Source organism: Aedes aegypti, chromosome 2 (genome assembly GCF_002204515.2).
Source record: "Aedes aegypti strain LVP_AGWG chromosome 2, AaegL5.0 Primary Assembly, whole genome shotgun sequence".
NCBI classification, from domain to species: domain Eukaryota; kingdom Metazoa; phylum Arthropoda; class Insecta; order Diptera; family Culicidae; genus Aedes; species Aedes aegypti.
The window spans coordinates 124,682,103-124,699,816 of record NC_035108.1 but is presented as its reverse complement, the minus strand read 5'-3'; positions in this window follow the sequence as shown (position 1 = coordinate 124,699,816).

Genomic DNA, 17,714 nt, shown 5'->3' with positions numbered 1-17,714 from the left:
GTGCACAAACAAAGTATTGTTTTTTTATTCCTTGTTGAGTATCTTAGTCACTGTTAGATTTATTGTGAAATATTTGTTAGGTCAACTTTATAGAACAAGCGTGAATAAATGTTCGACCACAGTGAAATAATCAAGATTTGAGAAAAACTATATCGATTGCAAAGTTATAAATACCGTACAAGGGGAGTTAAATGTATAAGTTTTCAAAATTTTTTGTGATTGTTTTGGTTTAAACAGTTTTAAATTGTGCATGTGCGAAACAAGCTTTTTGATCAGAGATTCACCCGAAATTCAGGCAATTAAAAGAGAGAGCGATGATAAAATCCATTTTTCTCGTTTGTTTACCGTTGGAGATAGGTGTTTTTCTTTACTGGCACGATAAACAATCCACGAACTTCCAATAGCAATTATGCCCCCCAGGCTTGGAGCATGTTCAGAGGGTTTTTATCGTGCACTACTATCCCCCCCAATCTGATCAAAGTTGTAGCAGTATACGATAAACAGTCTCTCATAATGTGCAGCATGTTATGATAGTTACAGAGTGCGATACGTGAGAGATTCTCTCAATTTTCTCAGGATTCAATCCCTGAAAATATGCATTGAAGACAAGTAGGGAAAGTGTAACAGTTATGGTCATAGTGGTTCTCTTTTTGGCCATACGAGAAATTTCGATAACTTTCACTTTTCAAATCTCTTTGAATGTTTAAACATCAAGATATATCTTAAATCTTACTACTACAGCACACAAAGCCTTTGAAAATGTGAAGACATTCAAGTTATCCCGTATGGCGAAATAGGGAACCACTATGTGGATTTTTTTCCCAAATCTTTGCACGGGAGGGTATGAATTAGAAAAATTGATAATAATTTACCACATCAATCAAGTGACAGTTTTGCTTAATGGAAAGTTCCAAAAACATTCACAGATATTTGTGAACACTTTCCATCGCGATTGATAAGCATATCAAACTTCATCCAGATTTGTGATTAGATACTGAAATAGACAGTGACTCTACCTTGCAATGGTATATCTGAGTGCAAAGTTCAATAATTTCAAGGGTTAGTACTCAGAAATAATTGAAGGTTGACGTATTAATCATTGAAGAAAGAAACGTTCTCCATTCATCGAAACAATGGAATCACACTTAGAAATTTGACTGATAAATGCAAGCATATGATTCAAAAGTGACCTCATCAAACGAAATCGCTGGTGCAAAGTTCAACGATATTCAGTCAAAATACTACGTATTATCTCGGTGGCTAGACTCACAAAACGTTGCTTGACCACGGTTCTAGGGGGATTTAAAAGCCGCTCTACTAATGGCAGAAAGCGATAAAACGTGCGAATCGATGCGTACGTCAAATTTCAATATAGATAAGTCTGAACTGTGTAAAGCAGTTAGCCTAGTGAATGGAGGCGTGGTCCTATTGTAAAAAAATGTAATTTATGAGGATATATAAATTCATGCATTCTTCATGATATCGTAAAGGAATTAGTTGTTATTTTAACCGCAAGATAGAAAGGAATTAGTTTACTGCACTTTTTGTCGACAAAACAAATGGTTTTGAATGTCAGTACAATGACATCAAATTATGTACATAATTAAAAAGAAATTAATTATTTAAAGAAAAGGCGTAATTTTTGCGAACAGCACTTGCGTCTTACTCTCAAATGGTTGAAGTATATTCAAAAAGCAAAAAACTTGAACAACAGGTGATAAGGCATAGCTCAAAGACGAATTGGACCTCTGACAAAAAAAGCGCAATGAATGCCATGTGCTTGTTGTCAGACAACCGGATTGAACCGGATTTCGATCAGCTTCACAGGGCAAATCGCAAATCAATCTGTGTTATCATCATGAGCCGGACGGATTTTGTGCTGCTAATTCCAGTTTCGTTGAAGATCTCCGGGTGACGCCTGACCAGATGCTCGATTATGCAATTCATCTGGCAATGATTCGGAATTTTCGATTGATCGGTGTTAATTCAGACAGAACCAATTTTTATCATCATGTTAATGTGTAGGGATACTTTATATATTATCAATTTTTAATATCCTTTTTTTTCAGATTAAAAATGGTGTAAGTGACGTCAAAGATAGTTGGGAATTCTAAATTTAGGTAAAATACTTAATGAATAGAACTACAAAAATGTTAACTTGTAATAAATTTGGAGGATTTCCTAAAGAAGTTGGTGATGTATGGCCTATAAATTTCGCGTTAATAGATGGAAGATGTCGAGAGACATCTTTTATCGAATTTCTAAAGGGTTTCTTAGTAAAAACTCCTGATGATTTTTTTCCATAATATTAATCAAAAAATGACTCTTTAGAATTCTTTAGTTTCAAGTGTAATTTATTTTAAGACCACTGGGAATAACTTAACAAATTTCTTGATGAATTTCTTAATATTTTTTAAAGTTACATTATGGAATTAGTGTATTTCGAATTCTCGAAAAATTGAAAAAATACTTGGAGAAGTTTATGATACAAGCCTTACAATAATTACTACATCATTATATGTTTTGTTTTTTCGGGCTTATTATTCAAAAATTTCTCGATGCCCAGGTATGTCATAGATATGCCCTAATGGGACCAAATGCGAGTATTTGATCTTACAGCTAAAAATGCGAATGCACACAATCCTGAAGGATATCCCATCTAAATGCGGTGTTGGGTATTAGAGGACTAATGATTGATCCTGAGGTAAATTTGAATCTTTTACAAAAACTAAGACAGATATTAAAAATTTTGCAGCTACTTTTAAAATGCATACCTATAGCACTGCCCATAAAAGCATTACAGTCCCATATATAAATAAGTAGACATTGAGAAAATACCGCTTGTTTTTTCATACAAATGTTCATAATTTTCTAGTACATTTCTTCATGTCATAATCATTTAACACCACCTTAGATTACTCATTTTGCCTCTCTTAATCAGCAAAAAATATAGTATTGGGCTACTATTGGGGTTGAAAGTCCATATGCCTTTATCTTTCAATATGGAACAACACTAACTTCATATTTTTCACAGATTTTGTAAACAAAGTTTGTTAATTTTTATATGCCAAGTAAAGTTTATATTGAAACATGAGCCTTGCGATGGAGAAAGGTGTTAAGTCAAGTATCCATATGAAACGGTTATGCTTTCGCGGGCAGTGTATTTTTACCTAACGCCGTGCATCTTTTTTTGAACGAACTACTATTTTTCGTGAACCTTTCAATGGTCTTTTAACCTTGTACTTAAAAACTCTTTTCTATTTGGGGACAACGATTCCGAAAATCATGAAACCATAGCGTTGCAGAATATTTGCAAATATTTCACCACTAGCATAGATGAAATCATCACATAAAAAACGCGACAAGCAACCGCTTGCATCAAGTCAAGAAGACGTCGCGGAGTCGCGGTCAACGTCGCCAAACAACGACGCCAAAAAGAAGCAACGAAAATCGCGCCATCAAGAGCACGCGTCACTCACGTTCTTACTAGCGAAATGCGGACTGACCGAACTGCTCGGGTTTGTTTGATTTCGGTGCTCGGCTTCGTGCACTTTAGGGAAGCCCGATGCAATACGCTCCCTCAGATTTTAAGCAGACTAGATTTTATATGAAGCTGAATATTACAGGGAATCTTTCTTATCATGACACCTTTCTACTTTCTTCCTCAGCCTAGTGGTTAGAGTTCACGGCTACAAAGCAGAATCATGCTGAAGGTGTCTGGGTTCGATTCCCAGTCGATCAAGGATCTTTTCGTAATGGACATTTCCTTGTCTTCCCTGGACATAGAGTATCACCAAACAAATAAATATTTTTATATTTCTGTATTTTTTCTTAGGGCATTTTAAATGCTGCCTGTGAAACTTTTGTTTGATAAAATAACCTTTTATATTGAACTTATTGATTTAATAAAATCAATTCTTATCTATCTAGCACAGACCCTATTCTTGTTTTGTTGGAACTTAGCTAGTAACGAATGCTCTACAAAAATTTTTGTTTAGAATTTTATTTGGCTTTGGTAATAAACATTTGACAAATTTGTTAAATTTGGAAAAAATCGCTTGTTTTTTCTCCACATAAGATAACTTCACGAAATCATAGTTCTTCAGATATTTTCAATATAAATAAAAATAAATCATTTCAAATTTACTTATAACAAATATATTTTTGGGTAGGCAACAAAAAATTTAAATTTTTACAAGTTATAACGGATTTGCAAAGACTTGATTTTGACCCTTTTAAAAATCGACCACAGCTGAAATTGGATTTTAAGTTTCTATTCAAATTTCTTATACTTAAGTTTATAATTTCTAATAAAATAGATGATGGACTGATCCTCAGGTGTCCACTTTAAAAATAAAATTCTCTGACCTTCCAGTCGTTCTCCAGAAAATTCAAGACCATGCTGATTTGTTGTTTGGTATATATTGCTGTCGCAGTGCTGTTAAATGTCAAAATTTTGAAAAATGTAAAATGCTTATTGCTCTTTCCCAGATGAAATATAGCATCAGTAAATATTGTCAACTGATAGTAATTCTTAAAAGGTCATCGGGAAAAAGATTTTCCGATGACTTTTTCCACAGGGAAGGATGATATTAGCAATATTCAAATGTTAAAGTCACGTGATATTCATGACATTTAACAGCTCTGTTTTTTTTTCTTCAAATAGGGAGACTTACGGCTTCGGCACCATTCGACTATTATCGGCAACCAAATTTCAAACGCGAAATACACAGTATTTTTCTATCAAAACACATCACTGAAAACATTCAAAATGTTGTCTGGTCCATGTACCGTGTTTCGAAGTTGAAGGTTCTGTATAATCAGTGACCGCTGCGCTTATATATGGAGACATGGGCAGATAATCGCGATAATTGAATTTATCTTAAGACAGACAACAAGGAGATGAGGATAATAATGAGCACACGGAGCGAGATGGTCCTTATCCTTTGAGATTATGCATATTTTATGAAAACTTTTTACACTGTATAAAATCTGTATTGTTTACGAGTTTATGTTTTACTTCAATTGTCCATTAAAAGTAGATATAACTTTCTCTCAGCTTCAAATGTGTTTATAGGCGGATATAAATATAAATAAATAAATATAGTGGAAGAATCTTATTTTTGTGAAAACTAACGAACCCAGGGAAGTATTTTCTTGCAATGTGAGCCTTTTTACATATCAGCCACTAAGCCACATGTTGCCCCGATACCTTTTTGCCGGACTTGTTTTCGGCCCGATTTTCTATCTAGTTTTTCTTACATTTTTTGTGATTATCATCACTTTGAATGAATGTAGCACGTCGTACTCATATAAAACATGAAAATAAGCCGACGACAACTGAAAATCATATCCTTTTTATAAACTTGAAATACGTATTCGCATAATGTGTTCATAATGATTTTTTTTTTCGATTATTTCACGAAGACTTAAAAAGATTTTTTTCAGGAATCACAAAGAATTTTTTTGCAAAATGTATTAATTTTTTTATAGAATACTTCCAATAACCTTTTCCATTTTGATATAATTTTTTTCTCCGAAAAATTTATCAATTTTTTTTTAACGGAATGCATTTTGAGATTGAATAACGCGCTGATAATAAATTTTCTGATGTTACTCTTGGATTTGTCATGCCTCTAGCAATAATCTCCCAGACTGTCAATGGATTATCGAGCAGTTTCCTTAAAACCAAATTCTTGAAATTTAATGGCGGAATTTTTTGGACTTCCCAAAGAAATTTGGGGATGTTATGATCATCAGAATTTCTGTAGAATCTTAGAAAACAAACTGAAATTATTGCAAGTAATCTCCTAATAAAAATCCTGAAGTAGCACTTGAGCTCTAATTCAGGACATTTTCCAAAATTCCAGGAAAATATAAATGGAAAAATCGAAATTGAAATAGACAGAAAAATGGAAAACTATCGGTATAAGAGCACTTTGCGCTATTATCTTAATATATACTGTTTCCAGAAACAACCTGCTGAAAAATCCAGGAAATATCTTGTGCTGCAGATTTGTGCTTTTGTAAATGAGAACCCTCATTGTTTTTTTACAGGATTTAGCTTTATTGAGGCCTGTTCTCGAACAAAAAAAATGCATCAGACAAAAGTGTTCGCCAAAAAATTATTTTAAGTCAGATTTTCTTGAAACTTTCAGGGAATGAACTAATTCATATGGAGTATGTTTCGGCATTATCCTTTCCTTCGCTGAAAGCCCGAACCTTTCCCTTTAAGATCCCTAATTACATTTTGTGCAATGGTGAAGCCAACCTTTTTGGTCACTTTCATCCATGTTTTCTTCAATTACAGCTCGTTTTAAACACCTTGGATGACACCTCGCCGTCGTGAAACCGCAGGAAGGACAACAGACGCTTCTGGAGGCACTCGGTGCGGTAAATTTCGCTGTTGATGGTACCCGTTGTAATGAACGGTTTACTCAGTTTACCGCATTGGCATATGGCCTGCCAATGCAAGTATTTTTTGACGAATTTTTCAATTTGTTCTTCCTCATGTCTTCCGGAACATCAAACCGTGATTTGGCAACGTAGAACTCCAGCCCCGGTATCTGCTTTACGTCTGCCTTGATGTAGGTTTCAATATACCACAAATTTCGGTTTCGTTAACCACTCTCGTCTCACCTTGAATACACAAAGCCCAGGTTGTTTCATGGTATGCTGAGCGACCCAGGCGGAACACTTGGCCTTCAGAGCCGCGTCGCGAATTGAAAGGTTCGGAATAGGCTTAAAATAATCCAACACCTTCCGGGCCTTCACACGATCAACTCGTCCCCTTAATGCTACAACTAGATAACTCGAAAATCAAAATTTTGAGATGTGCAACTTTGAAAGTATGACCGTTTAACAAGGTGATGGTTAATCGCAGTGATTATGATTTAAAAATAATCTTTAACTTGTGTATTTTGAATCACACGCTTAATACCTGTGGATATTTTGCAGATCTAATTAAGAAAAATGTTTTGACATATTGAAGTCAAAAATTTCAAATTTCGAGTTATCCAGTTGTAGCATCAAGGGGACGAACTGTCTTCGCTTTTCTTCCACTTCCAGCCCGCGGCTCGGTCGCCTGGAAAATTTTAAAAAAAATTACCACCCGTTGTATGGTTGATTCCCAGTTGTAATCCGATCCATCTTATGCTCGCAGTCAATAATTACTGAACCGATTGTTATGAAATTTTGCACATCAACAATAAAAATACACTCCAATCTAATTATACCCAGATAATCATCAATTTTTACCCACAGACAAAAAAGTTACAACTTCGAAGAGCACTGTTGATGCTTTCCGTTTTAGAAAATTTTGGATTATCAGGATAAGTATAAGTAGTAAAGTACAGTTTACTCTACTATGGATAAGAGCTAAGATAGATTGATTATCCGTATTCTTTATTAATCCTTTTATATGTTAACATCATGATTATTAACTGTTGCAATGCTGAGTTGGTCTAACCAATCACTTTGCATAAAAATGACTTATTTGATGTTGTAGTTTTCATTTTTTTTCCCTGATCTCTAGTAAATTCTCTTACTTTTAAGGTCAATAATTCAATTCCCTGACATTTCCTGACTTTCCTGTAATTTGCACCGACACCCTGGATCCTTTATCATATCGGCTTTGAGAAATATATTTTCTTTTGATTTTTATTATACCTACTTTATGACCTAGAACAAATTTGTGCCAAACTGATGAACGGCTCCCAGAAATGTAACACTATTAACCAAACAGGTAGTGAAAAAACTATAGATAATCCCAAAAAGTATCCCAATTGCATTCTAGTTATTTCGCAAACTCGCATTGCAATTTTTTTGTTGGCTAATCAGGATTTGAAGCACAAAATCACAAGTATATTCTTGGGATAATTCTAAGGTTAAAACTGGAATGGGGTATGAATAATAGCTACAAATAGCTTTTTTAGCTAGTTCGTTTTACATATAGCTTATCTTTTTTTTTCTTTCTTTATTAACGAGATTTTTAGCCCTGGGCTAGTTCATCTTGGGACCAACGGCTTTACTTCCCTTCCGAAGGAAGTCGTCACTTTTTAGTGACTATCTCGGGGATGGGATTCGATCCCAGGTCCTCGGCGTGAGAGGCGTGTGTTCTAACCACTACACCAGGTCCGTCCCCTATATATTATCTGTCATCAGTAGAAACTATTAATAAAAAGTACCATCATTGGCCCAAACCATGATCTGAAATATTTCAGCAATTTTTATTAATATTTAAATAAAATTTTAATAACGTGTTCCTTACAGTTATAAACAGCTACCGCCGAAAAATAAGATCTAGCGAGCTAAGATTTTATTTTAAACTAGTGGCCCCGGCAAACTTCGTCTTGCCATCAAGTAGGCTGTTGAAAAACACTATGCAAGTCCCGTGTAGAAAATGTCAGATTAGTTTACTCCCGTTTTCCCCACTATCCCGAAGACTTTCTTATTTTTTTCTTCGCACAAACACGTCGGAGCCCTGGACGAATTTAACAGTGAAAGAATCATGTAAGTCCAATCACCCGTTCTCAAGTTATTTCGTGACATACAAACATCATTCCATTTTTATTTATATAGATTAACTCTTTGGGGCCGGCGCGGTCATATATGACCGCAGTACAAAAAAGGCTGTAAAAAAAGAACCAATGAACAAATGTATATACTGTCTTCGGCAAAGTTGTCCCAAATATACTCTTTTATCAGAGAAAATATGAAATATATGCCTTTATGACCTAATTGACAACCTAGAACATCCTGAATATCCTGAAGTTTGGAAAATTGAACTATAAGTACATACGAAGCGTGAAATGCTGTTTGTGAACATAAATGATATTCAGGCTAGATAATACAGAATTACTCTTTTAACAAAAACACTATTTCACTTGCTTTGCTATGTCCTGAGATGTTCTTGGACGTCCAAACTGTCCTGAAGCACACTCTTTGAAATCTACAACCGTAACAGTAATTGTTTGGGTTAAAAACAATAACATTACAAATTCAAATAGAATCTACCAACCTCTGAGAATCTCAAGAGCTATTTCAAGGAACGTTTTGGATTCCAGGCCCTCCAAATTACCCTATAGTTCAGAACTTCAGGTCTACACTTGTTACAGTAGTTATTCTCGCTAAACTGAGTGAAGTTATATAATCTACAATGTTTACTGAACCTTGTCACGAATCAAAAGGCTACTTCAAGAAATGTTTGAGGTATTCCAGGCCCTCCAAATTACCCTGGAAATCTGAATTTCATGTCTACATTTATTCCAGTAGTATTTCTTGCTAAACTGGGTGAAGTTATATAATCTACAATGTTCACTGAACTTTCGCACGTATCAATAGGATGTTTTAAAGAACGTTTGGAGTATTCCGGGCCCTCCAAATTACCCTGGAGTTCAGAACTTCAGGGCTACACCTATTCCAGAAATTATCTCGCTAAACAGAGTTGAATTTATAAAATCTTTCCTGTTCACTAAACCTTCTCATGCATCAATAGGCTGTTTCAAGGAACGTTTGGGATATTATAGGTGCTCCAAATTACCCTGGAGTTCAGAACTTCAGGTCTACACTTATTCCAGTATTTTTTCTTGCTAAACTGAGTAAAGTTATATAACTTACCAAGTTTACTGAACCTTGTCACGGATCAATAGGCTAATTCAAGGAACGTTTGGGGTATTCTAGGCCCTCCAAATTACCCTAGTGTTCGTAACTTCAGGTTTACATTTGTTTCAGTAATTTATCTCACTAAACTGAGTGAAGTTATATAATCTAACATGCTCACTAAACCATCTCATGGATCAATAAGCTGTTTCAAGGAACGTTTGGGATATTCCAGGCCCTCCAAATTACCCTGGAGTTCAGAACTACAGGTCTTCCCTTGTTCCAGTAATTTTTCTTTCTAAACTGAGTGAAATTATTTAATCTACTATGTTGACTGAACCTTCTCATGGATCAATATGCTGTTTCAAGGAACGATTGAGGTATTGCAGATCCTTCAAAATTTCCCCAGGACTTCAGAACTTCAGGTCTACTATTTTTCAAGTAATATTTCCTTCTAAACTGAGTGAAGTTATATAATCTACCATGTTCACTGAACCTTCTCACAGACCAATTGGCTATTTCAAGGAACGTTGGTGATATTCCAGGCCCTCCAATTTACCCTGGAGTTCAGAACTTCAGGTCTACCCTTGTTCTAGTAACTTTTCTCGCTAAAATGATCAAAGTTTTCCCTTTGGGGCCAGCACGGTCATTTATGACCGCAGTCGGAAAATGGCTGCATAAAAAGAACCAATGAATAAAATTTACTGTCTTCGGAAAAGTCCTTGCAAATATACTTCCCTGTCAGGGAAAAATTTTAGGTGTATGCCTTAATGTCCTACTTGGCAACCTAGAACATCCTGAACATGCAGAAGTCTGACAAATAGAATAATTAGTATAAAAGTAGCTTAAAATGCCTTTTGAAAAATACAATTGATGTTCGTACTTGGTAATACATACCTATTATGTCAAGAAAAACGCTGCTTCACATGCTTTTTCATGTCCTGGGACATTCTACGACGTTCAGACTATCCCGAAGCTCAATTCTCGAAATTTACAGCAGTAGTTGCTTGCGCTAGAAATAATCAGCGATAACAGATTTCTTTGGAAATCATTCCGTAGACGAAAAGTGATAAGCGGGGGGAGAGATCCCCGGCATTGCAATTCCGTAGATTTCCGTTGGAAAAATCCGTACATTACCGTAGAATAATGAGAATTTCCGTAGCTTTCTGTAGAAAATATACATTTTCCGTAGAATTATCTTACGGATCCGTAGAAAGTGCTCAATTCCGTAGATCTACGGCAATTTCCGTTGATCTGGCAACGCTGCAAATAATAATATTTTCAACTCAAACGGAATCTATTGACCTCTGAGAATCTCAAAAGCTTTTCTAAACTATCCTGGAGCTCAGAACTTCAAATCTGCCCTTGTGGCAGTGTTTTTTTTTCGCTAAATAGAGTTCAGTTATATAATCTACCAGGTTATATAGGGCCATAGCCGAAGCTGTAAAGACGCGGGTATTCATCATGACCATGCTGAGGGTTCCGGGTTCGATTCCCGGTCGGTCCAGGATCTTTTCGTAATGCAAATATTCTTGACTGCCTTGGGCATAGAGTAAAGGGTGTCCACGATGAAATTGCCACACACAAATTTGATTCGCAAAATTCTAGTTTTCATCCGATTGCCATCATAACTTCAGGGATTGAGAAATAACTATTAAACTTCATTTTACCATTTTACTCGTATTTTATTTACAGTCCACCATGGACATTGCAAATCTTTTTCGCACCCAGTTCAGCAACGTTTTCATCAATGAGCATCTCCACCCTCAAGACATAGCCAATGCCACCACAAATGTTCCTCGACTACCGGTATCAGTAGAGCAGTTCACTATCACTGACAACATGGTCATCTCGGCTGGAAAAGAACTGAAATCATCTACTGGATTTGGCCCTGATGGCATACCTTCTTTAGTTCTCAAACGCTGTATGAATTCACTAGCATCGCGGTAAAAGTTTTGCCGAGATTCAGCAAATATTTTGCCGAGATTCGGCTGTTGGATTCTCGGCAATCCGTTTTACCGAAGTCGATTTCGGAAATTAAGTGTGTAAACGACCTAAGGTAGTGAAGACAGTCGAGGAACTGAAGAAAGTATGGGTTCACATGCAAAAAACGGTTGATTCACAGGTTGTGCAGAATCTCATGGCCGGGGTTAAGGCCAAGGTGCGGGCATTTCCGTATGGACTGTTAATAAAATACGAGTAAAATGGTAAAATGAAGTTTAATAGTTATTTCTCAATCCCTGAAAATTTGATGGCAATCGGATGAAAACTCGAATTTTGCGAATCAATTTTGTGTGTGGCAATTTCATCGTGGACACCCTTTATCTTCGTGCCTGCCACACTGTGGAAGTACTCAAAGAACACTAAGCTGAGGTGCAGGCTTTGTCCCAGTAGGGACTTTACGCCAAGAAGAAGAAGAAGAAGAATCTACCAGGTTCACTGAACTTTCCGTGTGATCAAATGGTATTGCTAAATACTTTTGAGATACTCAGGGTCAACCGCAATGCCCTGTAGCAGTCCCTGAAATCTACAGTCGTAGCCGTAAATCTAGTCCGTAACAGCAGTTGTTTTCGCTTACATAACCAATCGAAATCTGTGAACCTGGGGGTCGGCTCTGGTCGCATGGTTTGCTGCTAGGGTTTGATTAACATCAATAAAGAGGAGTAAATATCAATAGAATGATTCGTTTATAAGGATTCAAATTCATCGTTAAACGCATGTACCATGAGCTTCTCAAGAGTGTTACGTCTGTTTGTCTGTGACAGTACAGTAGTGACGCCTCTACACGGATAGTCGTGTTGCACGATTGCAAAAAAGAAGTAGAGCTCGAGATTTGTATGTATTACCGGATCTTTTCGTAAAGGAGAGAGTCTTGACTTCCTTGGGCACAGAGTATGGGCGCATGCCTGCCACACGATATATCCATGCAAAAATAATGACCTTTTTGAGAACTGAGAAAGATCTCAGGTAATAAATGTGGAAGTGCTAAACTAACACTAAGCTGAGAAGTCAGTTTCCTCCCAGTGGCAACTATATGCCAAGAAAAAAGAAGAAGATTCGTCGACAAACACATATATTCAAAACGTGTTTCTACTCGTTTACGCATTTAGACTCTACTGACGTTTTCACAAATTGTTCTCAAACAAAAGGTGAAAAGCAGGGGGGTTGAAAATAGTATATTTTTACGTGACATAATTTATGGATACTTCCCAATAGATGTCGCTAATTATGACTGGAAACTTTGTCGAATACACCATGTTTCGGAAGTGCTTCGTTTCGTGGTTATTAATTTATTACCACTAAATCCTGACTCTCATCGCGTTGTAGATCTTATGTACTGAACATCTAACTAATCTAGAATATTCGAAACGATTTGATAATATTTGCTGAACACTCGGAAGGTTCAGAATATACGGTAGATTACAGTTCATCACCTTGTATGATGAACAAGGTTGTTATTACAAGCATAGACTTCAAGTTATGAACTCAAGAGCAGTTTGGAAGACCTAGCACCTCCCAAAAAAAATATTTGTCATCATTGTCATATACCTGCGCATTCTAAGCGCCGTCGAACTGTCATTCGATGCGAAGTTCGAATAACGAACAAGCGAACCGAAGGGTTCGATCTCGAACTATAATAAATAGACGATTGGTCTGATCTGAAACTTCAAGCTTATCGGTCTACAACATCACACGTCCAATCGCTGTCATAAAGTTCAGAGTATCTTTTAAGGTCGGTCTTTTCCACCCTTCGGTTTAAATATTTAAAAGTGGCGAACGAGAAAAAAAAATTGTGCGTGAAAATATATACCCCGGAAAAAGTGGACAGCTTGTAAAGAGCCAACTTTCCAGTTTCTGCACGGCACATCGGCGGACGCCATTGTATCTGGGGCATTGAAGGACGGCTGATCATTTGTGGCATTACTGCGGCGGTAGAAAATCAGCGGCTTCATCCGACAAGTGCTTGAAATCCAGCTGTGAGTCGAAATCACCGAATTGATTGGTAACTCATCCTCCGTCGTAAGTAGAAACTCTCCGTGGGTAAGCGGAGTGATTTCTGGTTATTTTTTTATTTCTAACGTTGCGTAACCATTTTGTGTAAAGCGTCTGAAGAGACAAAGAAAAGGCCATTTCGTCTATTGAAACACACAACATAATAGGGTGACCCAATCTTTTATATGTTTAACAATTAATGATAATAGACTTGCAAAAAGATTTCTTTTGTGGTTCTATTTAATAAGAGATTTTATTCTTTTTTTTAACAGATAACAGCTAGTGTATGAAGCCATTGTGTAGTGATTTTTATCACATGATTCATTAGCTGGGGATTGTTTCTAAGCAAAAAGAAAAGTTTCAACGGAACAGTTTTGGATAAGTCACTAGCGCCTTTGGACATTGCTGGAAGGTTGAGACACGGTCCGGAGGTGAGCCTAATCCAAATTCTTCACATCAGCGACAGTTATTAAGGATTGACCGTTTGGAAACCCACCAACTGCGTCCGGCAGGATTAACGACAACGGTCGTCTCGTTGGCAAAGGTCAAAAGGACATTTTCGGTAAGTCAGTTTTTTATTTTTCTCTCAATTGAATCACAAAGCCAGTGATATTTTTCTAATTGCTAATTGAGTTTGTACATTTGTTTTGTTTTACTATTGTTATTTTTTGTGGATTTGTGCAATTATTTCTGGCCATTACTCCTATATTCTTTATCATTGACGAACTGCGTACATATTTTCGCATATATTTTGCATAATCATATAATTGTATAGAAAACATAGAAAGTTTAACGATGAGTTCGAACATTGCCTGTACCATTGAGCCATACCGCAGAGGTGCTAGTTTTAACGATTGGTACTCCAGGCTGAAATTCTTTTTTAAAGTTAACAAAATCGTCGATGAAGACAAAATGGCGTATTTTGTCACACTCAGCGGGCCAGTGATTTTTGAAGAAATTAAACTACTGTACCCTGCTGGCAATTTTGAAGAGGCGGCTTTCGACGATTTAATCGCGAAATTAAAAAACCGTTTAGACAAAATAGAACCCGATTTAGTCCAGCGATATAAATTTAGTACCAGAATCCAAAATCACGACGAAACTACTGAAGATTTCATTTTGTCGTTAAAATTACAAGGCGAATTTTGTGGTTTTGGGAATTTTAAAGATATAGCTATCTTAGATCGCATTATTGCGGGAATTAAGGACAAAAACTTGAGACATCGATTACTAGGAGAAGAAAAGCTGACTTTGGTAAATGCAGAAAAAATCATAGCGACTTGGGAGGTGGCAAAGGCGAATGCTGATACAGCAGAGGAGAGACAAACGTCGAACCCAGTACAGATTGCAGCAATCCAGAGCGGATCAAAAGGAAATTATGGAAAAGCTTATGGGAAAATGAAGCAGACGTTTGAACTAGCGAAAAGATACCAAAATGATGACTTCCATGGAGAGGCAGGAACCAGCAGGGGTCCAGTTAAAAGTCGTCTTGGGATCAGACCATACGATTATGGACAACAAGCGAGAGGATATCGACCAACCGGATCCAAAAGGGTTAGTTTTAAACCACAAGGAGGAGCTGTACCTCGGGTTAGACCGGATTATTCGCAAATGGTTTGCAATTTTTGCGGTATGAAAGGCCACATAAAGAAAAAGTGTTTTAAGTTGAAGAATCTCCACAGGGATGCGGTCAATCTAGTTGACAGTTACAGACCAGGACCTAGTGCAGATCGACACATAGCAGAACTGATGGAGAGGATGCAAACTAACGAGTCGGAAGACGAGCAGAGTGATTCAGGTGATTGTTTGGAATGTATGTTGGTTTCGTCCATTAACAAAATAAGTGATCCGTGTTTGGTTTTTGTTGAAATTGATGGTAAAACTGTTGAGATGGAAGTTGATTGTGGTTCGTCAGTTTCTGTTATTAGTAAAAGCAGATATTTTTCGAAATTTTCAAACCCTTTGCGAAAATATAGCAAGAAACTAATCGTGGTCAATGGATCAAAACTTAAAATTGAAGGTGAGGCAAAGGTCATGGTCAAATTTAACAATAAACAAGAGATGATGCAATTGCTTGTGCTTGATTGCGATAACGAATTTTATCCTTTATTGGGGCGTACTTGGCTAGATGTGTTTTATCCAAATTGGAGACATTATTTTACTAATTCATTAGTTATTAATAGTCTTGAAACAGAGTCCAGCAAAATTGCTGTTGACGAAATAAAAAAGAAGTACAGTCAGGTGTTTGAGAAGAATTTTTCAAAACCCATTAAAGGATTCAAAGCTCAACTTGTAATGAGAGATGAGTCACCTATTTTTAAAAAAGCCTACGACGTTCCTTATAGACTTAGGGAAAAAGTTGCTGATTATTTGGACAAATTAGAGAAAGAAAAAGTCATTACTTCTATCAAGACAAGCGAATGGGCATCACCTATTGTTATTGTTATGAAGAAAAACAATGACATACGTTTAGTTATTGATTGCAAAGTATCTATCAACAAATCAATTATACCAAATACTTATCCATTACCTACAGCACAAGATATTTTTGCAAATTTGGCAGGTTGTAAGATTTTTTGTGCCCTTGATTTAGAAGGAGCATACACTCAACTTGAGTTGATGGAGAGGTCCAAACAATTTGTGGTTATCAATACTATGAAAGGATTATATACATATAATAGACTTCCACAAGGAGCTTCTTCAAGTGCTTCTATTTTTCAGCAGGTAATGGATAAGGTTTTAGAGGGTATAGCGTATGTGTCATGTTACTTAGATGATGTGTTAATTGCTGGGAGAAATCTGGGAGAGTGTAGGAAAAATCTTTTTTTGGTCTTAGAGAGACTAGCAAAAGCTAATATAAAGGTAAATTTTGAGAAATGTAAATTTTTCGTTACTGAGCTCACTCATCTAGGGCATATAATTAGTGAGAAAGGGCTAATGCCATGCTCTGACAAAATTGCTACAATTGAGAAAGCCAAGGCTCCCAGAAACGAGACCGAATTGAAATCATTTCTGGGTTTGTTGAATTACTACCATAAATTTATTCCACATTTGTCTTCGAAATTATATCATTTGTATAATCTATTGAAAAATAATGTAAAATTCGTTTGGGATGACAACTGTCAAAAAGCTTTTGAAGAAAGCAAAAATCTGTTATTGAAAACCAATTTTTTGGAATTTTATGACCCTAAAAAACCGATAGTAGTTATTTCTGATGCATCAAGTTATGGTCTCGGCGGTCTGATAGCACATGTAATAGAGGAAGAAGAGAAGCCAATTAGTTTCACATCATTTTCATTAAATGAAGCACAAAAAAAATACCCTATTTTACATTTAGAAGCGTTAGCATTGGTCTGCACGATAAAAAAATTTCACAAATATCTGTATGGTCAACACTTTACGGTTTACACTGATCATAAGCCGCTAGTATGAATTTTTGGAAAGACGGGTAAAAACTCGATATTTGTGACCAGACTTCAGAGATTTATCTTGGACTTGTCCATATATGATTTTGATATAATCTATAGACCATCACATAAACTTGGGAATGCGGATTTTTGTTCGAGATTCCCTTTGAGGCAGGATGTTCCTGAAAACCTTGATCCAGAAATTATTAAAAGTATTAATTTCAGCAAACATATTCCGTTAGATTATCAAATGATAGCGGAGGGTACGAGGAATGATGAATTTTTACAAGAGATCAAAGGATTTTTACACAAAGGTTGGCCTGAAAGAGTGAGCAAACGGTTTAGTCAAGTTTTTGCGAATCAGCAAGAATTAGAATTAGTCGACGATTGTTTGCTCTACAAGGACAGAGTGATTATACCAAAAATATACCAATACCAAGTTTTAAAACTATTGCATAATAATCATGCAGGTGTGGTCAAAATGAAACATTTGGCTCGAACCATGGTTTACTGGTACGGAATCAATGCGGATATAGACAATTTTGTTACACAATGTGATGCTTGCAATAGCATGATGATTCCGCATAAATCAGAGAATTCGTCCAAATGGATGCCCACGGCTAAACTTTTTAGTAGAATACATATAGATTTTTTTTTATTTTGAACATCGTACCTATCTATTGATTGTTGACAGTTTCTCCAAATGGATAGAAA